Here is a 12,850-nt window from a genome sequence, read left to right as displayed (position 1 = left end):
CCTGCTACTATGGTTGCTGAGACCACGACTCCGGGCACTGGCCCTGGGGAGCTTACAATTTCTGAAGAGCTGGCCCGGCATAAAAAGCATCAGAAGGGTCCTGATGGGGAGGTTCAATCACCCTGTGGTTCGAGTCTTATCGAGAATGGTGGACGCTTGGTTTCGTTTCAGGACCCAGAGTTTCGAAGTGACCTCTTCATTGACGCTTATCTTGATCCATCATCAAATCGAAGAGGGTTACTAGTTGTTGGCTTGTCGACCGCATTTCATGAGGTTAAACACCAGGTGCTCCAACTTGCCACGGACTGCCACTTGCTCCAGGTCGATATGGTGACTCGTCTTTCCTAGATGAAGACAGATCACGAAGAGGAGTTGCGCCGGGCTCGAGAGTTGATAACTGGAGAAGTTAAGAAGGCTATGGAGACGGCTACTGTAAGGGTGAAGAAGCAGGTCGATGAGGCCGGTCGTGCAGTCGGCGTTCTTCAATTTCAGCTGGATGCTGTCGAGGAGGAGTTGAAAAAGTTGGAGGCGAAGGTAGCGTTAGCCAAATCTAAGGTGACGGCGACAGGGATAAGAGCGAGGGCCGAGGTGGCTGTTGCTCAGTCTGAGATGGCAAAGGCAAAGACTGAAGCGGAGGAGTCGAGAAAGGAAGGGTGTAACACCCGAGAATAATTTTGAGGATAAAAATGATGTTTGATAAAGGGCATAATTGGAATTTTTGGAAAAAATAAGACTATAGGGCACACTAACACAGCTTTGGACGATCGAATTAATCAGAGGGAGTACCTCGGACCCTAGATAGCCAAGGAAAATGGTATAGTATCGACGAGCAATTAAAATTATGATTTTTAGTGATAAAAGAAATGAGATCGGGAACAGTTTTCGGTATAGCAAAAATACAGCTGCCAATTAGGTCGTATTACCGAATTGTTATAAACGATGTCCAAAAAGTTAAAAGAGGGTATCAAGGACTATTATTCGATGTATAGAACAACCCTTAAGAGGTTTCAGGTTGAATTGAGTGGATTTGAGGTCAAATAAATCAGTCGGGCCTAAGTGTAATTTTCTAAAAATGCCCGAGGGAGGTCAAAACGGTAAATTTTTGAAAATTTCAAGGCAGAAATGAGAAGTTATAAACTTGTGGGTCTTAGTGGTATAGTTGGATAATTAAGAGGCTTGAGAATAAGGGCCAAAATGTAAAAGGAAATTCAAAGGGGGCCAAATCGCAATTTTTGAAAATCTGCCAAAGCATGGCAGATTTGGCCGAGATTTTGGCCTGATTTTCCGGCTATTTAGGCAGCCTAGGGTCATCAAGGAGTGGCCTAGGGTGGTCTAGGAAGCGTGGGGAAGAAGTCTTGGCCGGAAATCGGCCACGTGGGGGTCGAATTTGGCTATAAATAGCCAAGGGTTTCGGCCGAAAATGAAGCATCAAATTGCTCGATTTTGAGAGTAAATCGAGGGAAACCAATAAGGGGCTTTTGATCCTTGAGGGAAGGGGATCATTTCTGGAGATTTTGGGAATTTTTGGGGTAGTATAGAGGGTGTTTTCGCATATATATACATTCGGCCGTATATATATATATATATATTTTGCGTGAAATACCAAATCGGGTTGTAGAGCGATCGATCGAGCGATCTAATAAGGGGCTTTTGTTCGAAAGGTGATGGGTAACTGATCTGGAAATTTTCGTGCCAATCGGAGTTCGAATCCAGGGTCAATTTGATTGGCCGGAGTTCGGTGGCGGGATAGCTTCGGCCGACAGTTTTTGGCCAAATCGGAAGGCTTCCGGTGGTCTTTTCCGAGCAAGATTGGTACCATTGGGATCGACTAAGGGAGAGGATCAGCCTGGTGTCGTCGCTTCAATTTTCCGGTGTACCGTCGCCGGAGAAGATGACCGGAGGTATTTTTTATATTTTTTTAAATACTGAAAATATAGAAAATTCGATAAAAAATAGAATTAAAGGAATTAAAATTCTGGAAAAATATCCATAAATTCAATAAAGATGAATAGTTTAATTTGGTGAATTTTTATCTTGGAAATTGCTTGAGAAAATAATTATTTTTGATTTTTGAAAGGAAATGTAAATAGAAATAAATAGGAGGAATTTTTATAAAATTCTGAAAAAATTCCATAAGTATAAGGAATTTATTTTATGAGTTTTGGATATTTTTCTTGAAGTATATTCGAATTAAATCGATGATAAATAAATTTTCTCAAGGAAAAGTAATTATGGAAATTTGAGAAAATAGGAGAAAAATGTGGAAAATTTAAATAAAATCCCAGAGGCTTATAAATATTGTTTTACGAATTATTATGTAAAAATATTTGAGAAAATAGTTGTGTAGATATTTATTTTGGATTATTAGAAAAGAAAATGAGAGAAAAATAGGAAAATTGTGAGAAAATTAAGGAAAATTATAATTGTTGGATAAATGTGATGATTAGGGTGCCTTGAGGGTTGAGACGAAGTGACTCGTGCGAAGTTCGAAGAAGGCACGCAAATCGAGACAGGCACGCAAATCGAGGCAAACTGCGCTTTTTAAGAAGAATTCGAATTGCGCCCAAAAGTGAGTGTTCGCCCCCAACTTTGTTTTGACTTATGAGTGGTTCTACCCGAAGGGACCTTGAGTGACATGTGAATGATTTACTGTGAATGCTCATTCCTATGGCTTGGTGTATTATGGTTGTCCAAACAGTTATTTACACATGCATTGAATTTCGTACAGTAAATTGCATACATTGAGATGTTGATTTTTATGCATGTTATGATTTTTCGGCATTGGCTTGTTTTGTGTGGTCCATATGGGACGTGGGTTGGTAACTTGTGACGTAACCCAGAGTGACAGCACTCAGGATGCGTACCTAGGATTAATGCTAGGTGACCCACTTGGGACGGGGCTGAGACGGACTTCACTCTACGGGACCCAAGTGGCGGGGCTGAGAGTGGACACCACCTCGGTTGTTGGCTCAAGTGGCGGGGATGCGAGTGGACACCACCCCAGGTTCCTTTGAGCAATAGCATTAATGCCAAGGTGACGTCGATTCCGAGGATAGTGCTGATGTGACACTCTTGAGGCTAGGGTTGCGTTGGGTTTTGGATTGCTTTTGAGTTGGAGCGTAAAGCCTAACAATGACAATGGGGTGATTCCCGGGTTCATATGCCGAGGTTGTCCCTCTTAAGCAGGACTGTTTTGCCAATGGGCCGAAGTGGTTGTGTCGCCTTTAGAAAGATTGCATTTTTCCCGATTAGGGTTAAGTGCTATGTGGGATTCTCTTAGGCTGGTGCATGTCGGGATTTATTGATTTTGTATATGATTTTTCATATCTGCATGAAAACGTTTTTGAACTCTCACTTAGATGATTCAGCATCTAATTTGGACTATGTCCCTGGAATATTCAAACGTTCCAGGTGAAAGCAGTGGCGCCAAGGGAAAGAATATCATCGAGATGTAGCAGCTATGTTTAGTTTTCGTAGGTTTTGTCCATGATTACGATGTTCAGAGGTTATGTAATATTTTGATATTTTCATGTGAAACATCGATTTGGTTATTGTAAAGGAATTGTCGGTTATATATCATTGAGGTTTCGATCTTGCTTCCGCTGATGTGATTGTTGATACCTGTCTTAGTTTATTATTAAATTTTGATATGCTAAGAAGGTACGATCGATATTGACGGAAAATGATTATGATGAAGGTATATGTATTGAGAGACTTATGTTGTGTGTTCGATGTTGAAAAAAAAATATATATTCTCGAAATCTCGAGTTAACGCTCGTTGTGGGAAAATGGGGTGTTACAAAGGGTATGAAGCGACCCTGTCCGATGTCCGAGCTACTTTCTTGGAGCTAGATCTTTCAAGTTTTGGCTTTCTCGAGAGAAGTCGAGTCGAGCCGTGATTTTGTACGGTAGCGTAGATTTTTGGCATTTGTCTTGTAATTTTGTTGAGTGCTTCTTGGTTAATAACAAATCGCACTTATTTCCTTATCGGGATGGTTGTTCCTGTCTTTCTCCTCGTGTGTGTCTTGCTTTGTCCTTGCAGTTTTGATGTCCTGGCTAGTTTATCGTGACCGTGATTTTGGTCCGAGATAACTCGAGGTCTATCGGGACTTGTTTGTTACAAAGCTTTGTTGTAGATAGATCGAGGTCCGTCAAGGCCAAAGGCAGCAGACCGGGTAACTCGAGGTCTGCCGAGACTTGTTTGTTACAAAGTTTTATTGTAGATAAGCCGAGATAACTCAAGGCTAAAGGCAGCAAACCGAGGTAACTCAAAATTCGCCAGGCCTTGTTTGTTACAAAACTTTCTTATAGATAAGCCAAGATAACTCGAGACCAAAGACAGCAGAACGAGGTAACTCGAGGCCAAAAGCAGTAGACTAAGGTAACTTGTGGCCTGCGAAAAGAAAAGAAACTTTGGGTCTGGGCCCATATGAAGATTTTGACAAGTGATAGATGGGAGTATATTTATCTGAATGATATAAGAAAATAGTCGTTCAGCTATAATACTTCTGTAGGCTGGCTGCGTTCCATGATCTGGTCAAAGGCCTTTCTAAGAGTTCGGCTAAGTGGTAAGCTCCCGCGCCGAGGTTATTAGTGACTCGTTAAGGGCCCTCCCAGTTGGCACCAAGTTTCCCTTGTGAGGGTTGTTTTCTTGGGCCTTCAATCTTCCTTAGGATTAAGTCTCCTTGAAATCATCTAGGACGAACTTCTTTCTTGTATTTTCGAGCTGTTTTTTGTTTGGCCGCATGTTCAGGAATTTGGGCCTAGTCATGGATTTCCTAGACGAGGTCGAGGTCGGCTCACTATTCTTCATTGCTAGTGTCTTCACGAAAGTACTGTAGTCTGGGGCTAGGTTCCTCAATCTCGATTGGGATCATAGCTTCTGACCCGTAAGTGAGTCGAAAAGGGGTTTCCCTAGTCGAGGTTTGAGTCGTGGTGTGATATGACCACATTAACATGGGGAGTTCATCTGGCTAGGCTCCTTTTGCACCGTCGAGTCGCTTCTTTAGTCCTGCCATTATAACCTTGTTGGCGGCTTCAGCTTGGCCGTTTGTTTGGGGGTGCTCGACTGAGGTAAAGACTTGGTGCATGTTGAGCTCTTGGCAGAAGTCTTGAAGTTTGCCGCTGGTAAATTGAATGTCGTTGTCCGAGCTTAGCATCCCAGGGAGACCGTATCGACAAACGATATTCTTCCAAATGAATTTTTGGATTCTTTCGGCGGTCATTGTAGCCAGGGGCTCGGCCTTGATCCATTTTGTGAAGTAGTCGATTGCTATTACCATAAACTTAAGTTGTCCTACTGCGGTTAGAAAGGGTCCAAGGGTCATTGTGGGCTCGCCTCGTGCGAGCGTGCTCTGCATTGTGCGAACATGGGTGGGCCACACACACGAGGCTACAGAAACTGTCACACTCGCCTGTTGATCGCCTCTTGATATCATCCCTTAACCCTATCAAGGCCATGTGGCTTGCTGACTCGTCTACCTCCATGTCCTACATAATCTGGCCCTCATGGCACCCACATTCCTCTGAAGTCAAGCCCTCACTTGGTCATGCCATGATGCCCCTATGTGCTTTAGCCTTGCCGCACATTCATTTACGGTAGGCACTTCACCTTGGAGCCCAACCAACTACATGATTGTTGCCACTTTGGCCCAAGCTCTATGCCTCCAATACTTGAGTCTTTTTAGCCATATGTTGTGCCTCCAATACTTGAGTCTATTTAGCCACATGCATCATGTCTTGACATACCCTTCTATAGTGTCAACATGCTTTATAGGTGCACTGTAATACCTCGTTTTGGCATAAGATTATCACGTAATTTAAGTGAGATTAAAATATTAAAAATTGGCTTGATAGTAAAAATAAGTCACCAAATTAACTGCAGGGAGTGCCCTGGAGCTTAAATGTCTAAAGAAAATGATATGTTAGCGACAAGCGCCTCGAGACAAGATTTATGACGCCAAAAGAAATCAAATGAAAAACAGTTTTCGGTACAACTATGATTCAGGCTGAGAAAGTGAATGATCATAAGAGACTTCCGGGAAGTCAACGAAACCCTAAGAATGATCATATTTAGCATAAGGAGCAACCTTTAAGTGGTTTCGGGAAAAAACAAAAGGATTTTCAATTAAAACAAAATCTTACGTATATTCGGGCCTAGGTGTAATTTATTAATTTTGGCTAAGGGAGGTCGAAACGATCGTTTTTTTGAATTTTCGGGGATAGAATGAAGGTTTTAGAACTTGTGGGACTTAATGGAATGTTGGATAACTCAAGGGCTTCAAAGAGAGGGCCAAAATGTAAAAGAAATTTTCAAAAGAGTCGAAGTGTAATTTTTGAAACTTTTGCACAAGGCATGGTAGATCTGACCTCTCATGGGCCGAAAAATCTGGTGATAGGATTGTCATCTCTCTTCAAGGCATGGCCAAGAATGGTCTAGGGGGCGTGTGGGTGAAGCTAAGGCTGGTGATTGGCCAAAGAGTGGCCGGATTTTGCCTATAAACAGGCGAGGGTTTTGGCCGAATTTAGAGCATCATATTATTCGAGTTTTGGTGAGTTTTTGAGAGATTTGACAGAGGGATTTTGCTCTAGAGGTCTTGGAGAGCATTTCTGAACATTTTTGAGGTAGTTTGGAGTTCGTTTGAAGGAGTATTGAAGGCTTTTTGGTTTTGGAGGCTTTTTGGTTTCTTTTTCGAGCATCTAAGGGGTACCCTAGGACTGATTCAACGAGAGCTTCTTGGGGTGTCGTCGGATTACCATCGGAGATCGTTGTCGATCGCTGTCGTCAGAGAACAACCGGAGAAGGTAAGAAAATAAAAAGAAAATAAAATAAAAAGAAAAGAAAAAAAGAAGAAAAAAATTCTAAAAAATCTGGAAAAATTGAAAAAATATTTTGCGGATTTTGGGGGAGGAAAATTTAGGAAAATATTCGAGGAATTATTTATTGTGTAATTTTTTAGGAAAAATGAATTATGGAAAATGGGATAAAAATATGAAAAAAAATTAGAAAATTCTAAAGAATTAGGAATATTATTTTATGAATTATTGTGGATAAAAATTTAAGAAAAATCTTGAGGAGATATTATTTTGATAAAAATAAGGTTTATGGAAAATAGGAGAAAATAAAAAAATTAGGAAAATTATGAAAAAAATTTAGGAAAATAAAAAATATTGATTTTATTGGATATTTATTGATCAAGATGAAATTTGAAGGTTAATTACACCAATAATAACTCAACTTTGCATTCTATTACTGTTTGATCACTGAGCTTTGAAATGTTACTTGTTAGTCACTGATATTTCAAAACGGTTACTGCTTAGTCACTGAACTTTGAAATGTTACCTGTTAGTCGCTGATATTTCAAAATTATTACTACTTAGTCACTGAATTTTAAAATGGTACCTATTAGTCACTAATATTTCAAAATTGTTATACTGAACTTTAAAATATAACCTGCTAATCATTGATATTTCAAAATCGTTTTTCACTCGTCACTCGATAGTCACTGAACTTTAAGTTCACGAGTGACGAATGAGAAACAGTTTTGAAATATTAGTGACTAATAGGTAATATTTTAAAGTTCAGTGTAACAGTTTTGAAATATCAATGACTAATAGGTAACATTTTAAAGTTCAGTAACTAAACAGTAACAGTTTTGAAATATCAGTGACTAACAGGTAACATTTCAAAATTCAATGACTAAGTAGTAACCGTTTTGAAATATCAGTGACTAACAGGTAACATTTCAAAATTCAGTGACCAAATAGTAATATAATGCAAAGTTGAGTTATTATTGGTGTAATAAACCCTGAAATTTGACTATAGGATTTGGACATTTGCACGATTTTTTAGGCTGGCACATTTTTCGAGAAATTTTAAAAAGCGAAATTAAGGTGAGTGTTCTGACTTAAAAACTTAGTTTATTGTGAGTGGTTCTACTATCAGAACTTGGTTTATTTTGGGTGGTTCAATCCTATACTTGATTTTGTTTCATGCAATGGTTTTGGCATGTGAATGGTTGTTTTCATGTGGATGGTTTATCTAAATTATTTATTTTCGAGTGCATTGAAAAACATGCATTGAATTGTCATTTTATGCAATGCATCATTATATGTTATGGTTATGACATTGGCATATGTGCTGGACATGGGTAGTGTCTCCGAGATACATTTGAGTAGGAACGTAATCTCTAACATAATTGTGGTGAGCCAGGTTCTTGCATTGATATTGACCATCTCGTGTCATGAGTGGTAATGATTGTTCCCGAAATGTTGGAGAGATACATTGATGTTACCCCTCTTAAGCTATAATTGTGTTATGTCAATGTATCGATGTGGTTGTGTTGCCTTCAGAGAGATTACTCTTTTTTAGGGTACGGGTTAAGCGTTGTATGTAATTCTCTTGAGTTGGGACATGTCAGGATATGTCGATTTGTTTCATGATCTTGCATATATTCATGAAAATATTTTGAACTCTTACTTAGATGATTCAACATCTAATTTGGAAGATGTTCTTGAAATATTTAAACGTTTCAGGTGAAAGCAATGGCGCTAAAAGAAAAGGGGTTATCGAGGTGTAACCATCATTTATGTTGGTGATCTTTAGCATATATTTTGTCTATATTTGAGATGTTTAATAGTTGTTGTTAAGAGATAAGTCTCTATGTATTTTGTTTTGAAGATGTCATGTCAAACGATGGTTTGATTTCTACGTTATGAATAAAGTAAATTTAGGTATTTGAAATTTGAAGTTTTGATCTTGCTTTTGCTAATATGATAATGTATTTGTCTTAGTTTATTCATTTTAAGTCTGATATGCTGAGAATGTATAATGGAATTGTCGAAATTTAATTTAGGTTGAATATATGTTGAAAAAAAAAATTCTCAAAATTTTATGTTAACGTAACTTAGAAAAAATGAAACGTTACATGCAGAGTGCACGCCTATGAGCGTGCCAGAGACATTACAGTAAGCTATGTTGCACGAAAATATTTCATAAGAGTCGTTTTTCCGTTTCTGAAATATTTCTCATTCCCGTTTCGAACCCTATTGATGCCTATTTTTTTTAGAAAAATGTCTATTTTCACGTTTCCGTTTCCTATCAAAAACGTTTTCCGTTTCCGTTTTCGTATAACATAGACAATAAGTGACACTAGATGCACATATTGGTAACATTTTAAATTTTACATTTAAATTTATAAGAGTGGCACAATTGCTTCTATTTAAAATGTTAAAAAAAATTACACTCATAAAACTTATAAATGTAGCTAAAAATACTATATATTATTCTGAGACATGATTACTCACTTATTCATACTATTTGTGCTAACTGTCACTGGGATAGAAAATGTCATTAAAAACTCTTTTAAATATGATAGTTATGTTTATCACTAAATATGAATTCTATTGTAATTAATTACACTTAATATTCATTGTGAGATAGGTCCATACCACTTAAAAACACATCGGGTTTGTAATTAAAAATATTAGTTAAAGATATTTTTGAATCTAAAAATTACACACTTATAATATTTGATTAAACTATATAAGGTATTATAAAGACGAGAATGATATAATATCTGAATGCGTGCAGGGCCCAAAATAAGAGCCCAAATTGGGTTTTGGTCCCCCCCCTCCAAGCATCCGAATTAGAGATGGCAAAATAGGATTGGTCCGATGGGCTGGCCCATTGGGGCCCAGCCCGGCACCGGGCTAGGGCCAGTATTTTGCTGGCCCATTTAAGGCTGGGCCGATTTGGCCTAGCGGGCCAAATGGTGGTGGGCCGGGCTGGCCCGCTAATCGGCCACCCCCCCCCCCAAACAGCCCGCCCCCCTCGCCTCTCTCCCTCGCCCTCTGTCGCCCTCGTCCTCGCCCTCAAGCTCTCTTGTGCACACGGAGTTGGTTGCATGGTTTTGAAGGTAATTTTTTTTAAACTTTCTAATATCTGGGATTTAACATAACATTAAACATTTCTCTTATATGATAAATAATTAACATATGTAATTTTTTATTATAGATGATGATGAGGAGGAGGAGTCAAACATTGATGATATAAGACTTTCTAAACAAGACTCAAATGTTGTTGTTGATGAAGAGGATGAAGATTAGAGGCATAATTTTTAATTATTTTTTTTCTTCTTATTTGTTTTGGCCTCCAGAAATGGCTCTTTGAACATGTTGTTTTTCTTCATCTGGAATTTGTATGCTCATATAGTAGTAATTTTAATTGCTTCTCTGGTTAGATAGTTGAATGTTTTGTGATTGGATTGCTTTACCAGTTTACTGCCACATACCACTTTCTTTGATACAATGTGTAACCTTGCAGCATTTTAGTTGCAGTGGCTGTCATTTTCTTATTTAATTTAATTTTAATTATTTTAAGTATCTGTAAAATTATTTGTCTATTTTGTAACTTCTGATATAATACATTACAACTTTGAGAATGACAGGTGTAAGGGAATTGGCCTGCAACTAAAGAAGGAAGTAGGTAAACGGAAGTGGACCACGTAGTCAAAGTGGGCTAAATGGCCAAAAATGATATTAAACAAAAAAAAAAAAATCTGGACAAGTCGGTTTGGCCCGCGGGCACGTGTAAGGCCGGGCTAGGGCCAACAATCTGCTGGCCCGTTTTTAAGCGGGCCGATTTAGCCCAGCCCGCTTGGCCCGCAAGCCACTTGGTGGCGGGCCGGGCCGGCCCGCTTGCCATCTCTGATCCGAATGCGTGCAGGGTCCAAAATAAGAGCCCGATTTGGGTTGCGCGCACCCCACGCACCCCCGCCGCTGCGCGGGTTTAGGATTTAAGGTGCATTACAAGAAGAACAATCACAATTAACTTTGTTACAGCCCACGGCCTCCAGGCTCCAGGGGGCAAATCGAAAAAATAAAAATAAATAAAAGATCTGCAAGAATCCTCCATCACATCTGTCAGCCCAATCCTGCAGAAGGAGACCCCATCTCTCTCCCTCTCTCTTTGTCAATTTCAATCCAAACTCTGCCGAAAGCTGCACAGAATAACCCTACCCACCCACCTCCACGTCCAAGGATTCCTTCCGAGAGAGAGAGAAGCAGCAACAGCAGCAGGCACGCAGCAAATGGAACATAAGATTCGAGTAGAAGATTCTCTTCACTATTTGAGGTCTTCGAATGGAATGAGCCTGATGTTTTAACTTCTTTTGTGCTGTCCCTCCTTGGATTTTCTTTCAAAGTTTCTTGCTTGCTTGTTTGTGTTATGCTGATTCTAAATATAAAATTATTTATGAGAATAGACTTTGATTGTGGCGTGGTAATGTGAGGTATGTCACTGTACACATGTTGGTAAGATTAAGATGACAAGAAACTCTTACAATCAAATTTAAAAAATGTTGATATATTAATCACTTCACCTTTCATCCTTTATCTAACATAAAAATAAATAAATAGAGATTAAAATATTTAAAGAATTTTAATTTGTAACGTCACGATTAGGTTGCTTTCTCTTTAATGGTTTTACCAAGACAAGGAAGAAAAACAAAAACAAAAAAAAAAAGCAATTAAAGTTGAAACTTTACAAAAGTAGGGCCATAAGTACACAGTATCGTAACTATAAAAATAATATATATATATATATTTACATCCTTGGTAATATCAACAAGAAATATAAAGTTGTCATCGATCTGTAGATGAAAAAATTCAGAAGTTATATTAATAACTAATCAATCATATCCTATTCAATAAAACAAACGGTAGTAACATTAATTCCTCCATTTGCACCTTTACAATCTTTAAAGGTATATGTATATTCATCTTGTCAAATGTATCAAATTTTTTATTGGCATTAATCCATCATTTTTAGCAATTATAGGAGATTTAGAGAGAAATGATATAAAATTTTAGCTCACTTTATTCAGCCAAATTATTTTTCCTAAACCATATTGTTACATTAAAAACGACATAATTTTCAAAAAAAATCAATCTCTTTTAACGGTAGATCGATAATGCATGATACATATTTGATATCAATTAAAAATCTAGACCAAATATTAAAAAAATTTAAAATTTAGTTTACAATTAAAAATATAGTAAAATAAATATGGGTCTTTTTGATAAAAGAGAAAGCCTCTAGAAAATAGAGAAACACAATCTCACAACTTTCATAAAAAAAAAATTGATGAGAAAGCCTCTAGAAATTAAGATATCACTCCCATTATTTGATTGACTAACAAATGAATGTGTTGTTTGTGATATTGGGTATATATAAATTTTATTATATATTTTATAAATTTTCTTAATAATATTCATAGTAGAAAACACAGTGTCATACACTGATTAATTCCCCGTAGTGGCAAAGGTTTCACCGAAGACCAACAGTGGTGATAGGTTAAACTAAAGTCGACGAAATGCCCTCTCCTTGATAATTAAGACCTGGAGAAAGAAATTTCTTAAAAATAACTAAAGATATCTTATCTAAGGGTTTTCACCAAATTCTTCACGGCTACACGTAATTAAATAATTTTAATCCTATTTTAAAAAATTATAAAATCTTGACTTTATATCTTCCATATGCATTATTATTATGAATATAAGAGAGATGAAGTGACATGAACACTTCACTCAACGTGTCTCATGCAAGCATGTTTAAATGGAAGCTTAATTATATATATATATATATATATACGTTTCAGTTCGAGGATTAATTAATGATATAGAAGTACATAAATGAACAGATCCTCGCCATTAATCTTTCTCTAGCTAGGGTTTATAATTAATCTTTTCCCAGGAAATTAAGAGAAGAATCGTACGTGCACAACTTCACTTTAATCGTGTTAACCTCATCAACCACCCCAATATAAGAAATTTAAATTATATACAGACA

General features: G+C 37.7%; 1 long non-coding RNA gene across 1 annotated transcript; it reads left to right on the top strand.

Moving 5' to 3' along the window:
* Positions 1-1,348: 1,348 nt before the first annotated feature.
* LOC127795597 (uncharacterized) lies at positions 1,349-4,074 on the top strand. The gene is made up of 3 exons (XR_008021835.1): positions 1,349-1,901; positions 2,448-2,569; positions 3,412-4,074. It is a non-coding gene; the product is annotated as an uncharacterized LOC127795597 (long non-coding RNA).
* The last annotated feature ends 8,776 nt before the right edge of the window (positions 4,075-12,850 follow it).

Source organism: Diospyros lotus, chromosome 2 (assembly GCF_014633365.1).
Source record: "Diospyros lotus cultivar Yz01 chromosome 2, ASM1463336v1, whole genome shotgun sequence".
NCBI lineage: Eukaryota > Viridiplantae > Streptophyta > Magnoliopsida > Ericales > Ebenaceae > Diospyros > Diospyros lotus.
This window is presented reverse-complemented; position numbering and strand designations above follow the sequence as displayed.